This window comes from Suricata suricatta, chromosome 15, assembly GCF_006229205.1.
Source record: "Suricata suricatta isolate VVHF042 chromosome 15, meerkat_22Aug2017_6uvM2_HiC, whole genome shotgun sequence".
Taxonomy (NCBI): Eukaryota; Metazoa; Chordata; class Mammalia; order Carnivora; family Herpestidae; genus Suricata; species Suricata suricatta.
Window position 1 is genome coordinate 21,379,670 of NC_043714.1, and position 19,399 is coordinate 21,399,068.

Consider the following 19,399-nt stretch of genomic DNA (forward strand, 5'->3'; position numbering starts at 1 on the left):
GAATTCTTTATTGAATTTAATTTTCATATTCTAAAGGATAGATTATCATTAGGTTTCGCCAGAGACTTTTTGTTTTGCCTTTTGGTTAATGTTAAAATCTTACAGGGGCGCCTGGGTGGTTCAGTCGGTTAAGCCTCCGACTTCGGCTCAGGTCAGATCTCACGTTTGTGGGTTCGAGCCCCGCGTCAGGCTCTGTGCTGACAGCTAGCTCAGAGCCTGGAGCCTGCTTCCGGTTCTGTGTCTCCTTCTCTCTCTGTCCCTCCCCCTCTCATGCTCTGTCTCTCTCTGTATCAAAAATAAATAAAACATTAAAAAAAATTAAAAAAAAATCTTACTGATGACGAAAGCTAATGGAGGAGGAGGTTCGTTTTCTATTTCAATTTTTTTTAAATGCCATGTCACAAAAGGTTTAGGTAGAACCCAGATTTCCTACAAGGAGCTTCAGAGCTGAGCCACGACCAAGGACTATATACGCCACAACACCTTGCAGTCTTGACACTAAGTGCAACTCCTCCAACCAAATTAGAGGGAATGGGGGGAGGGTGAGGCTATCTCCAAAATTAGCCACAGAGTGACTTCGGGAAGCCCTGCCATGGAATCTGCAAAGGAATTTCCAAGATACACTAAAATCTCACTTCAGAGTATCCAGTCTCCATCACTGGTAAACTGAAAAGAATACTTTTGTTTTAATGGGGGGTTGGTTTTGTTTGGTTTTGTTTTGCCTAGTAATTTTATGAAAGCTTTAGTAGAACATATTCCTTAAGTTTGGGGTTTCGATCAGCTTCTGATGCTTAGAATAATAATTCCTGTTCTAAAGCAGAATTGCACGACAGCTTATGTCTGACTATTTAGTCATAGCCTAACGAATACTGTGTTCCTGTTTTCTCAAAAACTAAAGGTCCTAGCTTATTAAAATAGTATTCAGATAAAAGCACTATGCCATCCAACCAGCTCACCAAACGTATGTATTACCTGTCTCTACGTAGCTTATGTAAAAACTCAATGTTGACTGTCCATGTCTGCTGCATTTAAAAGCTGCCAGAGTGACTGTCTCATCTTATTATGCCAACATGCTGTGTTACAGTGTCAAGTACATAGGCCACAGAACAAAAGTGACTATATACTACTTATTCAACACCGAGCCCAAAAAAGGGCTGAGGCAGTGCAGTAACGCCTTTAGCTAAAATGGCTCACTGAATCATTTCCATCTGTGCATTTTTTACCATAAATATTGAAGTAATATTTTTTAACTGCCTTTTCAGGCTTGTAACACAAATCTCTCTATCATAGCTGCAGAGTCTAAATATATCGAATAATTCAGTTTAAAAAATGTTGCCCACTAACTAAAGAGAAATAGCTACCAGTTTTCCCATTTAGTTGCTTAAATAATTTCCCATTGCCATTGTAGAACTGCCTTAAATGGTTTCTTTCACCACCACTATGTGTGCAATACAAGGAGGGTGTTGTGGTGAATTCTTACCTGTCTTGCACGAGCTGTTTCCACCTGTCCAAGGACAGACATTCCTCAGGAGTGACCCATGCAGTGCCATCCGGTAGTCAAGAGGATACATTATTTTCACTTTGGTCTCCAAACACTAAAGTTGGAAATCTGCAAAATTAACACAGATAAGCTTTCAAAGGCCAGCTTCCCTCGGGGGGGGGGGGGGGGGGGGGGGGGGGGGGGGGGAGGAGGAGGAGAGTAAGGAGGAAAAAAGAAGAAGAGAAGGGAGAAGGAGAAGAAAGAAAAAAAGAAAATCAGATCTCCAGATGAGTTAAATGGAGGGAAACTAAAGTTCACAGTGTATATTTTTTGGAAAAGTTGGTTGACTTTTGGGAAGGCTGTATGTATTTGTATGTGTGCATGTGAGTATGAATGTCTGTAGGATCAGGAGGGAGAGCCTGAATCACCTACTGCTTTTTTGGTTAAATAGAGTTATGCATTATTTAAAAAAAAAAAAAAAACTATGTCTAACTCCCAAACTCATTAATTCAATGTTTAATGTTAAAATTATAATCTTATTGCTAAACTCAGGACAACTCTGTGAAGATTCACAAAGTACGTGTGTGAAACCTTTTGGCAAAACTACAAAGCTATCCGTAATTAGTGCACATAAAAAGCCTTGCTGAGAAAAACCATGGTGATTTCCCTATAAAACAGGGTGATATGCAACCTGTTCTTTTTTTCCCTCAAGTTGTAGAGTTTTAGTTTCTATTAAGTCCCTACCATCTCCCAGATTAAAAAGACTCAAAATTATTTTTAAAGCCTAAGGAATATAGAGTAATGGACATTACAAGTTAAATGAATAGTTCCTACAACTGCTATATATGTTAAGTAACACAATTTCGTATTTCCATGTTATCATACATGGTTATTAGATTTATAGGTACAGTCGCATGAAGCATCTTTCACTTTTATCAACTTCCATGTTTTAGAGGGTTTTCATACTACTCTATGAATGCTCTGAATCTGCAGAGGAAAAGAAGCACAATCAGTATTTTATGTTCTAAGATTTCTCAGTTGGGTTATCCCATCCTGTCCACACATAAGAGCATTAGCATCTCATCTTATACTAAGTTGAAATACTTTTAATACAAACTCTCAGTAAAAGCTAACGCTTATGCATTAAGTGGTAAGTCTTGTCTACTGTCATTCATCTGCATCAACATGCTTTATTTCATTCTATTTGCAAACAAGGTATTTTTATTTCAGTTCTGTGAAGAGGATACGAGTTAGCATACGCGTGTTTGTTCAGCTGTCCATCCTGCACCATTAATACAATGCCTTTCTCTCCCGTTTAATGGTGTTTGTATCAGTGTCCCCATATCTGCTGCATTTTAACTCCATAAAAAGAAAATGTGATTTTGTATTAGTAGTTTTGCTGATCGACTCAGTGTTTCTGCACCAATCAGCATACTTATATGCATGTAGTAGTCTGTACAATTGTTCAACATCAAATACTTGTTTACTTTGTGTCAAAATGTCTATAAAATTGCCGGCATTGTTCTCCATTTCAGTCTGGTAGAATAAGCAAGATAGAAAATAAATGTGTAAATGAATCATCTGTGTCATTTCACTTCTCTGCATGAAGTCACTTCACATTAAGCATGGCGTGCACGCCCGCCACCCAACAATCCATGGCTCCTTGACACCTCCTTACGGACTGTTGAGGCAGGTAGCTTTTGGAAGAAGTGTAGGATAAAACTGCTAAGCCCAGAGAAAAAAATAAAAGTTGGATCCCTTGCCATTAAAAGCACTCTCCTTTTCAGATGAACCCTTTCAGACAGCCTACAGATGTATGTCACTTGGTTTATATTTTTTTAAAAATTTAGTGAAAGCATCTTGGCTGCAACTGGGGTGAGCTCATCTAAGATTTTGGAGGTAGTCTCCCATTGCCATTCCTGAAACCAATTCAGGACAGCCCTTGTGGGGTAAATCAAGTCTTAACTCCTGACCCAAGACCAGCTGCATCAGTATGTGACCTGTGCAATTGCTCAGGGTACAGACACGTTGAACAGCCCACACGTAATTTAATGCCCTGCCTTTGCCACCTTGATATTTCTAATGATTTTTGAGAAAGGGATCCTGTATTTTCATATTGTATTAGGCCCCACAAATCAGACACCCAGCCCTGCCTGACCAGGACCAGGACTGGACCATGATGACTACCAATGGAGTCAGGCTTTCCAAGGCTAAAGGTAAACAGATAATGAGGAGAAAGTAATATTTATTTAACACTCTCTTATATGGCACTTACCATGTGCCAAGACCTATACATTTGTATGCTTATTTAATACTAACACTAATGACATCCCCCATTTGACAGAGGAGGAAACTGAGGCACAGAGAAGCTAAGTAGCTAGCTTTCCCAAGGTCACACAGCTAGTAAATCCAAAAATTGGACTCGGGCATCTGGCTAGTTTGGACACCTGACCATCTAGGCCAATGGTGGCTCCTTGCTTTGCTATGCTGCCTTCCCCTCAACGAAAATTTCCTTTGTCTGTTAGAGTACTAGGGATGTGCATTACAGTCTTTGCCTTACTGAATACTTTGCCTTCACTGAATAGTCTAAAGGCTTCAAGGATGATACCTTCTAAGAAATTCCAACTCTCCACAGCAACATTTTCCTGCTCTTAATGCCAAGGACACTTGCCTGAGTTAAATTAATGAGACGATTATAAATATTGAGTAAAGTATTGCCAATATATTTGTGGCCCAACACAGATGTGACTATAGAGTGCCCAGACTCTCTATGCCCAACTCCTGTACTGGTTGCAGAGGGGAAAGGGGCGACGAGGAGAATGGGCTGACCTTGGGCTTGATGATGCTTTTCTCCATCTACTCCCTCTGCCTCCCTAGCTCAGATGCCACCACACACCTTCCTGAAAGCAAGAGGGCCCCATCTGGCTGTCATTTCACTTAAAAGAGTTAGAAGCACACACAAAGGAAACAATTTTTATGGACATTAGAGGTGATGTCAAGAAACTCAGTACTGTATTCAAAACATTAGACAAGGAGTAATGTGCTCACTGCTCATCGTCTATAAGAGCCCTTCTGCTCTGGGCTAATGCTCAAGGTCCAAAATCATTGAGGAGAACAGAGGGACCCTCAAAACCCTGCTGTACTCACACCCTCCAGGCTTAACTGTACCACCCAGGAGCAGCTGGTTCAGTCAAAATGTCCGTAAGATTCTCTGGTCATCCCAGAGGGTCTGCAGCACCTAAGGCACTGGCCGTCTAGCTACAAAAGGAAATATAAATCTTCTCCTACATAAGCTTCTCCATTCTATCTGCCATAGTCCATTTCCAGAATCTTCCTTTTCTGAAACTTCAAGAGACACAGACTAAGAGAGAAAACAATGAGTAGCCATCAGGGAAAGAGTCACATTCCCAGAATTCCATCTAACCTAAGAGAAATGGAATAAAAGCAGCCCTCAGCTCCTCCCCTCTGTTGACTTATGGTCAAGGTCCCTTCTTTCTGCTCTAGTTCACCCCATTCACCCTCCACCCTCAGCCCTAGAAACACAAATCCTACACTGCATAGATTGGGCCACACAAAGATGGAGGGGGAGGGGGGAAAATGTCATAGCATCTACACTAAGGGAACTAAAAAGGATTTCCTTGCTCTCTTTTCACCTTTTCTCATCTCCAACCTCATGTAAGCAGACGCGTTTACAGGTTTAACTCAGGCGGCTTCGGAAAAACAGAGACTGTGGGTGTCCAAGCAGTCCTGACCCCAGCCCCACCCTGACGACCTTCTGATTGTCTTCTGAGAGCTAAAGATGATAAAGTCCCCTAGCAAGAGCTTTAGAGGTCGATTCACAAACTGGTCAGCACCTCTGGTCAGGGCAAAATTTTGCAGGGAAGTCTCTGATTCCATTAGCCGAAGCACTGTGACAGCTCACGGGACGTGCACTTCACCATTCCTTACATGCATACAAAACCCGTGCGAATGCCAGAAAGCATGATCCCAGACATGAAGTATCAGAACTCATCACAATGCTCAAGACTGTAATGAGACATAGGGTCTAATTCCGGTCTCTCTAACTCACAGCCTGGATGAACTTAAAGCACCTTCAGAGGAGAGTCACCATGACCTCTTTGTCCAAATAAAATGGAAAAGATGAAAGAGAGAAGGTTGACCTGAGAAAAAGCAATATGTTCAAGGACAAATTTTTAAAAATTATAAAACCATATTGAAAGACAAGAATAACACTCATTTGTAACATAAATATTTTATTGAATGATCTTTATAATAGTCAACACTTAACTATTCAATTCATATTGTGTCTTTCTTTCTATGCTAGACACTGTGCTGAGTCCTAAAGAACCAAAACTAATAGTTGGAGTCCCTGCCCCCCAAGAGCCTGCGGCCATCACCATGGGGATGGCAAATAGCTGGCACCAGTGTGGCCATTCTTTCTATGCCCCCCTGGCCTCCCATATGTCAACCATTAATCATGCACTCCTTCCCCTGGCCCAGGGCGCAGCCTCGGGATATGACGCCCAAATCAACCACTACCAGGCAGGCAGAGCTGCTAATCCCAAAATTATTTGGCATTCCTGTATCACCAGAGACCCTGATAATAATCATGATAATTATTATTATGGCATTCAGAGAGCCCATTATGTTCCCGACCCCATTCTAACCATTTTACACCCACCGCCTTCTTCAATTTCATTTCTCTGAAATGGTTGGTTAACAGAAATTTTATGTGGTCGTCACTGAAGACTCATTTAAAGAAAATGGGATAAACTCCAGTATGAGGAAATTAGATGTCCTTCAGACAAATTTTCCACCAGTGATGGATGTTTCGCATTAGTGGTAACGAGAAAGCTGGTGTGTCCGCTTTCCAGGATGGCTTCAGAATTAGGATAGATTCTCACCCAGCTGTAATGAGAAGTGCAAACCTGTCTGAATGAAGAAGGACAAACCAGATGACCTTTCAGTGTTCTTTTCATTTCCGAGATTCTACAATTTGTGGTGCTCCAGAATCAAATTTATTTTTTACTAAAGTCTGTGGTAAATTGTATGCGTTAAATTGTCTCCACATCCACTTAGCACAGATGACAAATTAGTGAAGGGGGAGGAAAGCAACTTGCAAAAACATATTTTTAATCCTCTATTAATCACATATCTACATTTTATGCTGAAGCACAAATCCTGTTTAAGGAATTATTCTCAGGGCGCCTGGGTGGCTCAGTCAGTTAAGCATCCCACTTCAGCTCAGGTCATGATCTCATAGTTCGTGGGTTCGAGCCCCACGTTGGGCTCTGCTACAGCTAGCTCAGAGCCTGGAGCCTGCTTTGGATTCTGTGTCTCCCTCTCTCTCTGACCCACCTCTGCTCGCACTGTCTCTGTCTCTCAAAAATTAAAAAAAATTTTTTTTAATTTTTTAAAGAATTTTCTTGGAAACTTGCATCTCGGGGCACTGGGGTGGCACAGTCAGTTGAGCGTCCAACTCTTGATTTCAGCTCACATCATGATCTCACAGTTCATGAGTTCCAGCCTCACATGGGTTTCTGCACTGACAGAGCCTGCTTGGAATTCTCTCTCTCCTTTCTGTCTCCTCTCTCTCTGCCCCTCCCCTACTCACTTTCTGTCTGTCTCTCAAAATAAATAAACTTTTTTAAAAATAAAAAGAAAGAGAACACTGCATCTCTACCTAATTTCAGATACTTTGGTCATATCAGGCTTTCCTAAGGCCATTTTGTCCTGATGGAAGGACCTTTCAGAAGTCTTAACAAAAGGTATGATGGCTTCATCTCTGATTTGGTCATGGCCCTGTGGTGGAGTTTGGTAAGCCTTTCTTTTTATTTTTTAATTTTTTTAATGTTTTATTTATTTTGAGAGAGAGACAGAGTGTGAGAAGGGGAGGTATGTACAAATAATACAATCATAGGGCATTTTGGATTTGTTTTTATGATAAAAATGTTGTCAAGATACACATTAAGGGACATGGGAATAATTCAATAGCTACTTGATCATAAATAAGAGAGCTTCAGGGATGGGGTTTCATTCACTGGTCCACTGGCCTTCATATTTCTACTTACTTACCAGAACCTGTAATTACAATTTTACTTTATTATTATTGTTATTATTATTTTATTGTTTATTAATTTTTGAGAGAAAATAGAGAACACAAGCAGGGAGGGGCAGAGAGAGAGGGAGACACAGAATCCGAAGCAGCTCCAGGCTCTGAGCTGTCAGCAGAGCCCGATACAGGGCTCGACCTCACGAACCCTGAGATCATGACCTGAGCCGAAGTCACATGCTTAACTGACGGAGGCGCCCAGGTGCCCCTATGTCTTTCTAACTCAAAGGATTTCTAAACTTTATCTTTTACTGCTTGGAGATTTTTTTTTTTAAGTTCCATTTTCCAAGCTACGTATTTCCGAATTCCTGGTTCCTCTACAATCCCTCTGGATTGTGCTTGCAAACTAGACAGTTCGTTTCTAAGCCCATCTATTTTTTGTAGCACCTTATCAAATGTAACTGTTACAGCCAGTTCTTGGCCTCAACATTCCACCTCCAAACCTTGTGATGAGGGAGTGTGGGGCAAGCTGAGGGCAAAATCCAAGGTAACAACACCCTCCCCCACCTCTCCTGCCCAGGTGGAATATGTGATACCCCTCAGACACTTCTGGCTCCCCAAGAACAAAAGAAAGGAGGTTACCCGCTTGCCATGGTGATGTGGGAAACTAAGGCAAACGAAAACTTAATTCCCTTACTGCCTACAGTCCATAGACATGTCCTTAAAAAACAACTTTTTTTTAAAATGCTTTTTATTTATTTTTGAGAGAGAGACAGTGCGAGCAGGGGAAGGTCAGAGAGAGAGGGAGATACAGAATCTGAAGCAGGTTCCAGGCTCTGAGCCAGCTGTCAGCACAGAGCCCGACGCAGGGCTCAAACCCACCAACCGTGAGATCATGACCTGAGCCAAAGCTGGACGCTTAACCGACTGAGCCACCCAGGCGCCCCGTAGACATGTCCTTGAAACCAGCAGAGTAATCTCCCTCAAAGAGCTCAGCTGCCTCTATGAGGACACTTTGCTGGGGGCAAAAGGGAATCTTAGCCCGACATTACCCCAACCTTGAGGATCCTGTAAGACTACTTTCTTTATCCCAACTGCCCCAAGATATATGCTGGCAGTCATGCTCTGAACTTAGAGTTCCCCAATATACATCTAAAGGGTCTCATGGCTGAGGTTTTATTAAATGGTAATAAATGGTGTTTCCGTAAGAACAGCTAGCCCTTCAGGGTCCTGGAAATCTTGCTTCCAAAATACCTTAGAGACTTACTCTATCCCTGACCCCCTCCCAACCTGAGTTACCCATCAGGTTGCACCAAAGACATCTTCAAGAATTCTTTCTTGGCCATCGGCTCTGGACCCACCCACCATCACCCCAAGACTTCATCACTTGTCCAATGCCATGAGTTCACCACGTACCTTTTCCTTCCATGATAGGATAGACAACACTACAGAGAACAGATACCATGTTTTCAGTCATATGTGGATCTTGAGAAACTTAACAAAAGACCAAGGGGGAAGGGAAGGGGAAAAAATAGTTACAAACAGAGAGGGAGGGAGGCAAACCACAAGAGACTCTTAAATACAAAGAACAAACTGAGGGCGGATGGGGGTTGGGGAGAGGGGAAAGTGGGCGATGGGCATCGAGGAGGGCACTTGTTGGGATGAGCACTGGGTGTTGTTATATGTAAGTCAATTTTACAATAAATTATATTTAAAAAAAGATAGGCAACACTTTTATCAAATGTTTCTCTACTACATCACATGAGTTACCACTTTTTTAACCTCCTATAATATTTCTTTGCTATTCACTGCCTGGTCCAAAGCCAATGCCACATGCACTTAAGGCAGCACCCTATGACCAACACCAACAACCGTACCACCCCATGGTTACAAAAATGAAGTTGCTATAAAGTGTTATGGAAACCAATCCATTTAATATAGAAATTCATAGAATTTTACACAGGGCACACAGAGCGTGGGAAGAGCTGGGGAAACAAAGGGGCAGGAAGGCTACAACCTGACTCCAAAGCAAACAGCTCACAAATCTCACCAGCAAACTGCTACAAGTCCTGGGTTTCTCGGAGTCTGCAGCAGTGCCATGAGAGTCCTTGAGAGGTATGAAGGGCTGCAGCACCCAGCATCAAAGGCCCCCTAAGAATGAGCCCTCTCCTCACCACCACTTTCCCAATAACATGCAAATTCCTTCCCCTGGCAAATTCAAACTCAGAATCATTCAGGAAAGAAGGTTTTGGGAAGCGTGCTTCTTGGCAGAGACTTTAGAGGAGGGGTGTGGTGATGGTGCAAGGGGAAAAGTTATACCTGGTGAGAGCTCTCTTTCTGGGCCAGGTTCCTCTCTGAATCCTTTTAGGTAGTTAAGGGACAGGTAAAGCTTTTTTTCTTGAATCTGCTAGGTCTTGATTGCCTTTAACTCATGATAATTCACATGCCAAAGTGGTGTATTGTGGGGTCAGGTGTCCTGCTCCCCTTCAATGAAAGTTGAGAACAGCCAGTCCAGCACAGAGAATGAGCCCCATTCTGGAACAGCACTCCACGCTTTCAGTGACTGGCTGGGGCTGCTGCTTCCTCCCCGAGTCTCTGGAGAACAGGAACCTCGGAAGGGAGCACCTGCCTGTGAGGGGTCCTGGGATTTTAGTTTCATGAACTTTTTGGTGAAAGAGCCTCTGGGATTCATGATCTTTGCCATTAAGGAGCTCATAAGTCATAATTTTGTCTAGTTTAAATGTATCTAACGATGCCACTCAAATATACACACGTCACACACATTTTAAAACCTGAATGAAAGCCAAAGCCTAATTATTGAAAATGTTATAAAATGATACATTTGGAGAGCAAGAAGAAAACCTAGAGGTCACCGAGCAGCTCTGCCCTTATGTATGAATTGAAAATAGAGGAGAATCTTGAAAAGAAACAGATACAACAATACCATTATAGAAGAGGGATGAGATCATGTACAAAACAAAATTCCTCTTTTGAGGTTCTAGGAATAAACAGTAGGTGTGGCTTGACCAGATTATTTTAACGGGAGTATGTTTTGTGATGTGATGTCAAAATGGAAGTTAGTTATTGTTTTCACTTTTTTCCCCTGAAAAATTATTCCACCCACTAGATTAAATGGAGGATAAGCAGACATTCTTTAGTTTTTAAACTCTCTAGATGTCAAAACAGAAGAACAAGATGTAAGTGATTTAGAGATAATAATCCGGTTAGTTATAAAAGAGCATGAAGGCGAGCAGAATTTGCCATCCCAAGATATGCCTCTTTGACATAAAGGATTATTTCAGGCCAATTATTTTTTATTAAATTTTTTTAATGTTTATTTTATTTTTGAGACAGAGAGAGACAGAGCATGAGCAGGGGTGAGGTAGAGAGAGAGACACACACACACAGAATCTGAAGCAGGCTCCAGGCTCCGAGCTGTCAGCACACAGCTGCTAGGCTCAATCTCATCAACCGTGAGATCATGACCAGAGTCAAGGTCAGATGCTCAACCAACTGAGCCACTCAGACACCCCAAGGCTGATGATTTTTAATAAACAGCAGAGATAAGAAAACGCTTTTGTAAGGGTACTTACAAAAGGCAAGGGAAATAAGGGAAATCTCCATCAGTAAGGGTGTCTCCCTCTCTCTCTTATGGGAAGTTGGAGATGACTAAATCTCTAGAGATTCTTATTAACGGTGAAAGCAGAAGCTTAATTTGCATAACAGCAATACCCTCCTTTACTGTGCTTTGCCTGAAAACTTTCCATCACTGGCTGCCCACACCACCCCCAATATATTTTTTCTTTAGCTGGAGGTGGTGTATAAGGTGATCGTTTAGGCCATTTGGGGGGAATTACTCAGTCTTCTTGGATATCCTCCATAATATGGAGATACACGAGTTACACATATTATTAAACTTTTGTTTGGTTTTCTTCCTGTTTGATCTTCTTATTACAGAGCGGTTCAGCTAAGAACCTAGAAGAGTGGAGGAAATGTATTTTTCTACTCCTACAAGGGAAATAAGAGTATGCATGACAACAGGCAGGAACCTCACAGTGGGCTAATGCCCCAGGCTAAATAACTATAGTCACAGAGATCAGTATACTAAAAATGCAACTAATTAGAATTCTCAAATGAATGGAGCATTTCTGCCAACACCATAAGGAAAAAGAATCAAATCAGAATGTATTAAACTCAGAAACCAGCATCTCTCTCTTCTGTTTTGTCAACTTCTCTTCTAGGTTTGGGATCCATTCAGTCCTATTTTTCTCTTATCTAAACCAGAGTTTCTCAACCCCAGGCATTTTGGATGAGTTATTCTTTGTTTGGGGGGAGTGTCCTATGATTCTTAGGACCTTTAGCAGCATCCTGGGCCTCAGCCACCAGATACCAGTACCACTCCCAGTGGTAACAATGAAAAATGTTGCCATATGGTTTAGAACCGTTTATCTAGGCTAATGACCGATAAGAAGTGAGATTCGGAATGATGAAGCTGAGTTGTTATACCCTGAATTAAATAATGTTCTTCATCATGAAGAGATGGAGATCTGGAGGTACACGATGTTATTAAATTTCTGTTTGTTTTTCTCTTGTTAATCTGTCTTTTATTACAGATAAGAACCGAGATGGGCAAACGGAAAATTATTTTTCCTCCCCTACACTAGTGTTAGTCAAAAAAGATTATGTCTCTGGTTAATTAACATAATAATAATTCATTATTCTTGTGTATATCTAACTATTTTTTCACTTTACTAAACAACCTTTGTATGTAATCTTCTTCTTGCCTGAAATCTTTCCTGAAACCGGGTGAGGTTTAAATAAATCAATAAACTAAATAACTAATAAACATTGGAATCTCATGTGAGTAGTCTTCTTGTTTTTAATATGGTAAGGTAGAGATTCGCAATGCAATTTCCTGTGCATATTACATGACCCATTTAAGTGAAGTAATTAAATAGATTTCTAGCATCTCTACATTTTTACTTAAATTTCTATGATCAGATTTTGCCGCTCTTTACCATTTCCAACAGATGAACACTTGAGGGTGTCCAGGTAGAAGAAGAGGGCAGAAAGATGCAGAAAAGAAGTTGGAAGCAGTAAAAGAGGAAGAGACCCGGGAAGGAGGAAGGAGGATGCGACGCACTCTGCCATATGCTACACAGAAAGTGAGGAGCGGCCAGAATCTGATGACTGATGAAGACTTCTTCATCCATCTTGATCACAAAACCTAGAAAAGGTTGACAAAATTATAATAGAAAAAGACAGGATTCAGTAGGCAGAGAGGGAAAGATTGGGACCTGAGGTCCCTGGCTGAGGGAAAATACATATTTTGGAACAGTTCTGGGAGTGTCCGACCACAGCAAACCCCCTTGTGCATCAGGTCCCTCTTAAGAATGTAACAGACACCACCTCCTCCTCTCAGGTCCCTTCAGGAATTTCAGAATCAAAATACTTAACTAAAAAAAGTAAACCATGAAACTTACGTTATAGGAAGAATAGTATGACCAGTCTGAGTGGACGACCCAGAACCTAGAGGTGCCAAGCCAATAAGGATGGGCCCTGAGAAGGAACAAGGGGAAAGAGAAGCTGGGGGGGGGGGGGGGGGGGGGGGGGGGGGGGGGGGGGAGGGCAGACAGGACAAGAACCTTACAAAACAAGGACCCTGCCTATAGTTAGCAGGCATTCACTTCCGAATGTCCCCTCTCTGTAAAGTGAGCTTTCCTACTATTCTTATTTTCTGATCTTATACTCTAATAAACCTTTGCCTGCTGCTCATTTTGTGTCCACCTCTTCATTCCTAGTATTGTGGTAAAAAAAAAAATCCAACGAAACTGGCAACATAAACTTTAAAAGATTCCGTATATAGTTTTGAAAGACAAACTAAGAGCTGGGAAAATATATTTGCAACACATGTAACCATACAAGGGCTAATTTACTTAACTTACAGAGAGCTCCTCCAAATCAGTAAGAACAGCCCAACAGAGAAATGGGCACAGGCCTTGAAGAAACAGTTACCAACAAGAATTCCAAAGGACTTTTAAATGCCTAGAAAGTACTCAACCTCATTCAAAGGGAATGCAAATGAAACCACCATTAATATTATTTTTCTCCAATCAGAATAGCAAAGATTTATTTTAAATAACACAAAGTATCAGGCCATTGGGTGAGAAAGCAGCATTCTCATACATTGCTATAACTTCTTTGGAGGAAAACCTAACGATATCTGTGAAAAGATGAAAATTTGACTTGCTGTGGCAATTCATCTTGCAGGGATTTATCTTAAAGAAATGTTCCCACACAAGCAAAAACATGTTTGCCACAGCCTAGACTAAAAGAGCAACACTGGAAAAACCTAATGTCCACTGTAGAAGTTCAGGACACGCCGCCCCACAATGTGGGGCTCTGATGTGTCGATTTGTTTTGAGCTGCAGGCACTTGCAGAAAAGCAAATGCAGGGACAGGCTTTCTCTGAACGCCCCTTTTTTGCCCTAAAGGCACATTCTCCATCTGTCATGAATCCTTCTCCCCTACGCCAAGAGAGAAGACTAGAAGCCCAGACAAATTTTGCCACAAACCATCATACCTCTCCTCTGTTCTTCTAAGTGCTGTAGGGGCCAAGGGCAGGCTGCCCCAAGATGGGCCCCTTGGGCATAAACACTATTTTTAATTAAAAGCAATGAAAATCTAACAGATTCAGGAAAAGCTCTTTACCTCCCCCTCAACTGCCAGCATGTATAAGAAGAGAGCTCTTAACAGAGATTCCTCTTTACTTTATCTGTATTACAGGGCAACCTTTGTTGCCCAAACATCTCCTTTCCCCTTTCAATTAACCTTCATTCTTCACTTTGTATCCTCAGACTCCTACCGGCTCCTCAGCTCAAATAAGTGTCATATTGCATCACTGTCTTTGGAATTTCCATGTCTGTGTGAATTCCTTGTATGTATGCTATTAAATTTTATTTTCCCTTGTTAATCTGTTTGATGTCAATTTGATTCTTAGTCTAGCTAGAAAAACCTTGAAGGACAGAGAATATATTCTTCCTCCCCAACAGGCTCATTCATCTGTCCTAAAAATCATTTACTCTCCCCTACGAGGCTTACATCCCTCCTCCCCTTCTCCTATTAAGATATAAGCTCTCAAGTCTCATGGGTTTTTCTGGATATTCACTTTTTTCGTGTGATGCCCCTATGCATGTACTACTAAAAACACATTTGTATACCTTTTCTCCCATCGAGCTGCCTGGTGTCGGCTTACTTCATAAATTCAAGCTACTTTTGAACCAAAGATGGTAGAGAGTATTAAAAAAGGAACAGGCCCAAAATAGAGTCACTTGGCCCCACAACAGGAAGCGAAGATTTAATGGCACTGTCACCACTCCCAGAAACGTGACTTTTATTTTTTTAATGTTTAGTCATTTTTGAAAGAGAGAGAGAGAGCTGGGGAGGGGCAGAGAGAAAGAGAAGCAGAAGATCTGAAGCAGGCTCTGAGCTGACAGCAGTGACCCTGATATGGGGCTCGAATTCATGAACTGCAAGATCATGACCTGAGCCGAAGTCAGAATCTTAACCAACGGAGCCACCCAGGCGCCCCCCCACCCCAGGAAAGTGACCGTTAATTGTTAATCTGTAATTACCTGGTTAGCACTCATGATGTCATCTGCATGACAGACCTCCACCTTCCCATAAAGGAAAGTGTGCCTGAAACAATCCTTTCTAGCCTTTTGACTTCCTTGTCCCCCCCCCCCCCATTACTCCTCAGAGCTCCTTTCTGTTTGCTAGATGGAATGCTGACTCTTTGAATCATACCAAATTGATCTTTAAATTTACCCAGTTGAATTTTGTGATTTAACCTGAAAAAGTCTTTCCTCCCCTACACTGTCAATAAGGGGTCTTACTAATCCTGAAACAGAGACTGGAATTCCATGAAATATCAGTTTCTCCAAGACAAGTCCTCAACTGAAAAAATGAAAATGGTAACCACAGCCACCTCTGTGAAAGCGGGCTTAGGGCTGGGTCGGGGAAGAAATGTAGTACTTTTTGCTATAAATTTTTGGTACTCTTTTTTCCCTATGATTGTACCTTTTTGTTCCAAATTTAAAAAAACAAGTTGAAAAGCAAAACGTTGGTCATAACATTTTTGGTTAAAGAGGAGAGACTGCCGCTGGAGTGCCCAAGAATAAGGGGTGATCTAGATGGAAAAATACATGGAACGGGGCGGGGCGTGCAGCGTCTGGGCTCACCTTCCGTTCCTCTTAGTTAATCCTGATCCCAGCCCACTCTGTTACTTCCGGCTGTTTCAGGGGTGGAGAGCAAGACTACGGGTAAATATTCACAAGATAAGAAGAGAAGACAATCAAGAGAAGGTGATGAGTTCTGTCTGGGAGCCGCTGGCCCTGCCTTGGCCCAGAAGAATCCCCGCTGCTCCCTCCTCCCAGCTCACTGCCTGCTGAGAATTCCGCACACAAGCTCCCTGAAGCACCTCCTGGGGACATTTTTGTGGGGGCTCGGACTTCCTCTCAAAGTTGTTTGACACTGCCCTGGGAGCTCCCAGATACTGAGGCACTAAAGGACATTTCATAAACAGCCTAAAAATTCTTCTTTGTGGAAATGGAAAACGTTGCTCTCACTGAACAAGTAATCAACCATTATTCTCCAAAGAGCCATTTCCCCCTTTGTGAGCAGCGATGCCCATTTAGGAGTTTTCATAAATGTTAACTGTTTTATAAATGAGCAGCCATCAAAAGAACCACTCCACCATTAAAGACGGGAGTGGCAAGCCAGGAAATAAGGGTCTGGTGGTAAAGGCACAGTTCCTTTAGCTCTGAGAAATTGTGCCCATGTTTAAAAGCAGGCCAGGCAATTCCCAAACCCAAAGTATTATTAATAGTTTAATCATCAACAGAAAAATCAGGTTGATTTGAATTTGTGAGGGAAAAGATCACTCCAACAAGATTAAAACGCTCTGCTTGTCCAGATGAAACCAAGATGCAGAGTTAAAATGAAGTCAGCCACATTTTTGCAAAACATAAAAGCAATACAATATAGAACTGTCATAATTATTTTAAAAAAGTCTGGAGCAATTATCTAGTTTCTATCAAAAGCAGGTGGTAGTGGCTTCTAATCTTTTTGGATTCCTAGCTGTCTTTTAGAATTGGATGGAAATGCAGATGGTTAAAAATCCAAGTCCGAAAGTTAGATGGTCTAAGCCAAAATTCCTGCCCAGCATTTACTACCTTTGTGCCTTAGGCTACTAATTTGACCCCTCCAAACCACAATTTTCTCACCTATAAAATGGAAAGGATAATGGTAACTGTCTAAGAAGGCTGTCCTAGAAATGAATGAGATAGCCCACATACGGTTCTTGCAGCATTACCTGATAATTAATAAGCACTCAGAAGGGTGCTCAGTCAGCTAAGTGGCTAACTCTTGATTTCGGCCCAGGCCATGATCTCATGGTTCATGGGATCAAGACTAGTGTCAGGCTCTGCACTGACAGAGCAAGGAGCCTGCTTGGGATTCTCTTTCTCCCTCCCTCTCTGCCCCTTCCACGCACATGAGTGTGCTCGCTCTCCCTCTCTCTAAAAATAAATAAATAAACTTTTAAAAAGAAAGAAGCACTCAACAAGCATGGTTATAATCATATGGACTCAAGTATCCAGAGATGCCAGGATTTCTGGCTTTAGATAGAGCTGGTCCTGTGACTCAGATAATGCCCCCTGCCCCCTTTCTACCCCTGTGATGGTTTCATTCTCAAGCAGGCTCACCCTCCCAGAGCATTCTCTCAGAAATCTGAATCCTCCTTAACATTCCCCAATCAGAGTCTTGCTGCCCAACACAGAACTGTGCCCGAGGGAATGTACAGCTCTGACTGGCCTGGCCTGGAGCAGGCCAGGACAGAGGACATTTGAGGGAGTGTTCCCCTAGGAAAAATCAGAATGTCATTCCTAAGAGTGAATGGAAGCATAGAAAACAACAGATAACCACCGCCTTTATTTTAGGCAAACACTTCTTCAATTATTAGAGAAATTGAAAATTTTCCACAATTTCTTCTTTTATTTGTTCAATGCTTAATAGTTCTGAATATGAAGAAAATTTCTTCTTTTGTCTAGCTTTCAGTCTTTAAGAGAAAGTAAAACTCATTTTCTTCAAAACTCTAGAGTCATTTTCAAAAAGAAAACTCGTTACCATGTTTTAACTCTGTGGTGTTTGGTTTTCTGGGTCTTGGTTACTTTGTCTGTAAAAATGAAAGGGTTGGCTTGGATGATCAGTAAACCCCCTTCTGAACATCTGTGGTTTCTAAGAACAATCACAATGACTCAACTGAAAATTTGCTTGTTGCCATCAATTCTATGTGGCCTAGAAAAGTCTTCCTTTCATCTAGGCTGCTTCTTCAGAGCTCATCTCTAAGTAACAGATGGTGTTGTGAATGGATTTAGAGGGAAGACATTGGACCCCGAGGCTTATCCAAGTCCTACCTCTGTTCATTATAGATGTGTGACTTAGGCAACTTGCATAACCTGTTTCCTTATCTAAATGAAAGTAATAACAGACCCTACCTCATAGGGCTGTGTGAGCCTGAAAGAATACAATACATGGAAGTGTCTGGCACTATTATGTTAGCAAAGTGTAGTTAGTGAGAAAGCAACATCAACATGAGTGAAGAAAGATAGTGAGGCCCCAGTGACAGGCTGGATATTCCTCATTTAAATATTCCATCTCTCCCTCCAAAGGACTCTTCTGCCCTTCCAAAACATAAGGATATGGGGCGCCTGGATGGCTCAGTCGGTTGAGCGTCCAGCTTCAGCTCACGTCATGATCTCACAGCTGGTGGGTTTGAGCCTGGAGCCTGCTTCAGATTCTGTGTCTCCCTCTCTCTCTGACCCTCCCCTGCTCGCACTATCTCTGTCTCTCAAAAATAAATAAAAAACATTAAAAAAAAAAAACCAAGGATATTCTTTTCCTTGGCCTTGAGTTTGTCAAAAAGATATTTGATATTTTAATTAGCTAAATAAAAGTTTCAAATGAAGTCTCCTTAGCCCAAGTTATAGCCAAAAGTAGAAAAGAACTACCCAAGCTCAGTATGTTCATGCACTTCTTCAGCTACCAAAACTTTGACTGGCATCCCCATACTACTGTGGTGTCAGGCATGGCTGGAGTTAACAGGTCCAACTGTATGAGGAAAATCCTGCCACATCAGGTAAAAGGGCATAAGACCCACATTAAGGTCAAAAAGTTAAACTTTCAAATCCTGACACCTTTGGAGAATCTGAAAAACAGGAATTATCCAAATGAAAATACAGATGCTATTTCCAATTTATCAATATACATTAAGGACAATTTCAAAAAGGAATACTCTGTTAGATGATTAGGTCATGATCTCATGGTTGATGGGTTTGAGCCCCACATCAGGCTCTCTGCTGTCAGCATGGTGCCTGCTTTGGATCCTCTCTCTCAGCCCCTCCCCAGCTCTCTCGCTCTCTCTCTCAAAAATAAACAAACATTTAAAAAATAAATAAATAAAATAGGCTTAGAGAATTTAGGTGGTGGGTTAAGGTGCTTAATGAGAGGATAGCCACCAGGATAACTAAAAACTAAACTCAAAAACTATGTTTTAGTTATCTGAAATTGTCCACTAATTAGGACTTTCTTAGTTTTCTTCCAGCCGGAAAGAATTGCTGCTTTCTAGTAAACACATAGACCTGTTTTCTAAACCAGCCTGGCCTATTTCCCAGCTGTGCTATAAACTCCTGAGAATACAGAAACTGTATTTCACGTGGTAATGATAGAAAAAAGAGCTCTACATTTGAAGTTGGAAGGTCCAAGTTTGAAGTTAGCATTGCCATTTGCAAGTTGAGCTTTTTGGGGGT

At 41.6% G+C, this 19,399-nt stretch overlaps 1 long non-coding RNA gene across 1 annotated transcript in view; it reads right to left on the reverse strand.

Moving 5' to 3' along the window:
* LOC115279118 overlaps nucleotides 1-19,399 on the reverse strand; it is a 45,250-nt gene that overhangs the window by 2,948 nt on the left and 22,903 nt on the right. Inside the window, exon 3 of the long non-coding RNA XR_003903220.1 lies at nucleotides 1,481-1,609. This is a non-coding gene — a long non-coding RNA (uncharacterized LOC115279118). The remainder of the gene's footprint in view (nucleotides 1-1,480; nucleotides 1,610-19,399) is intronic.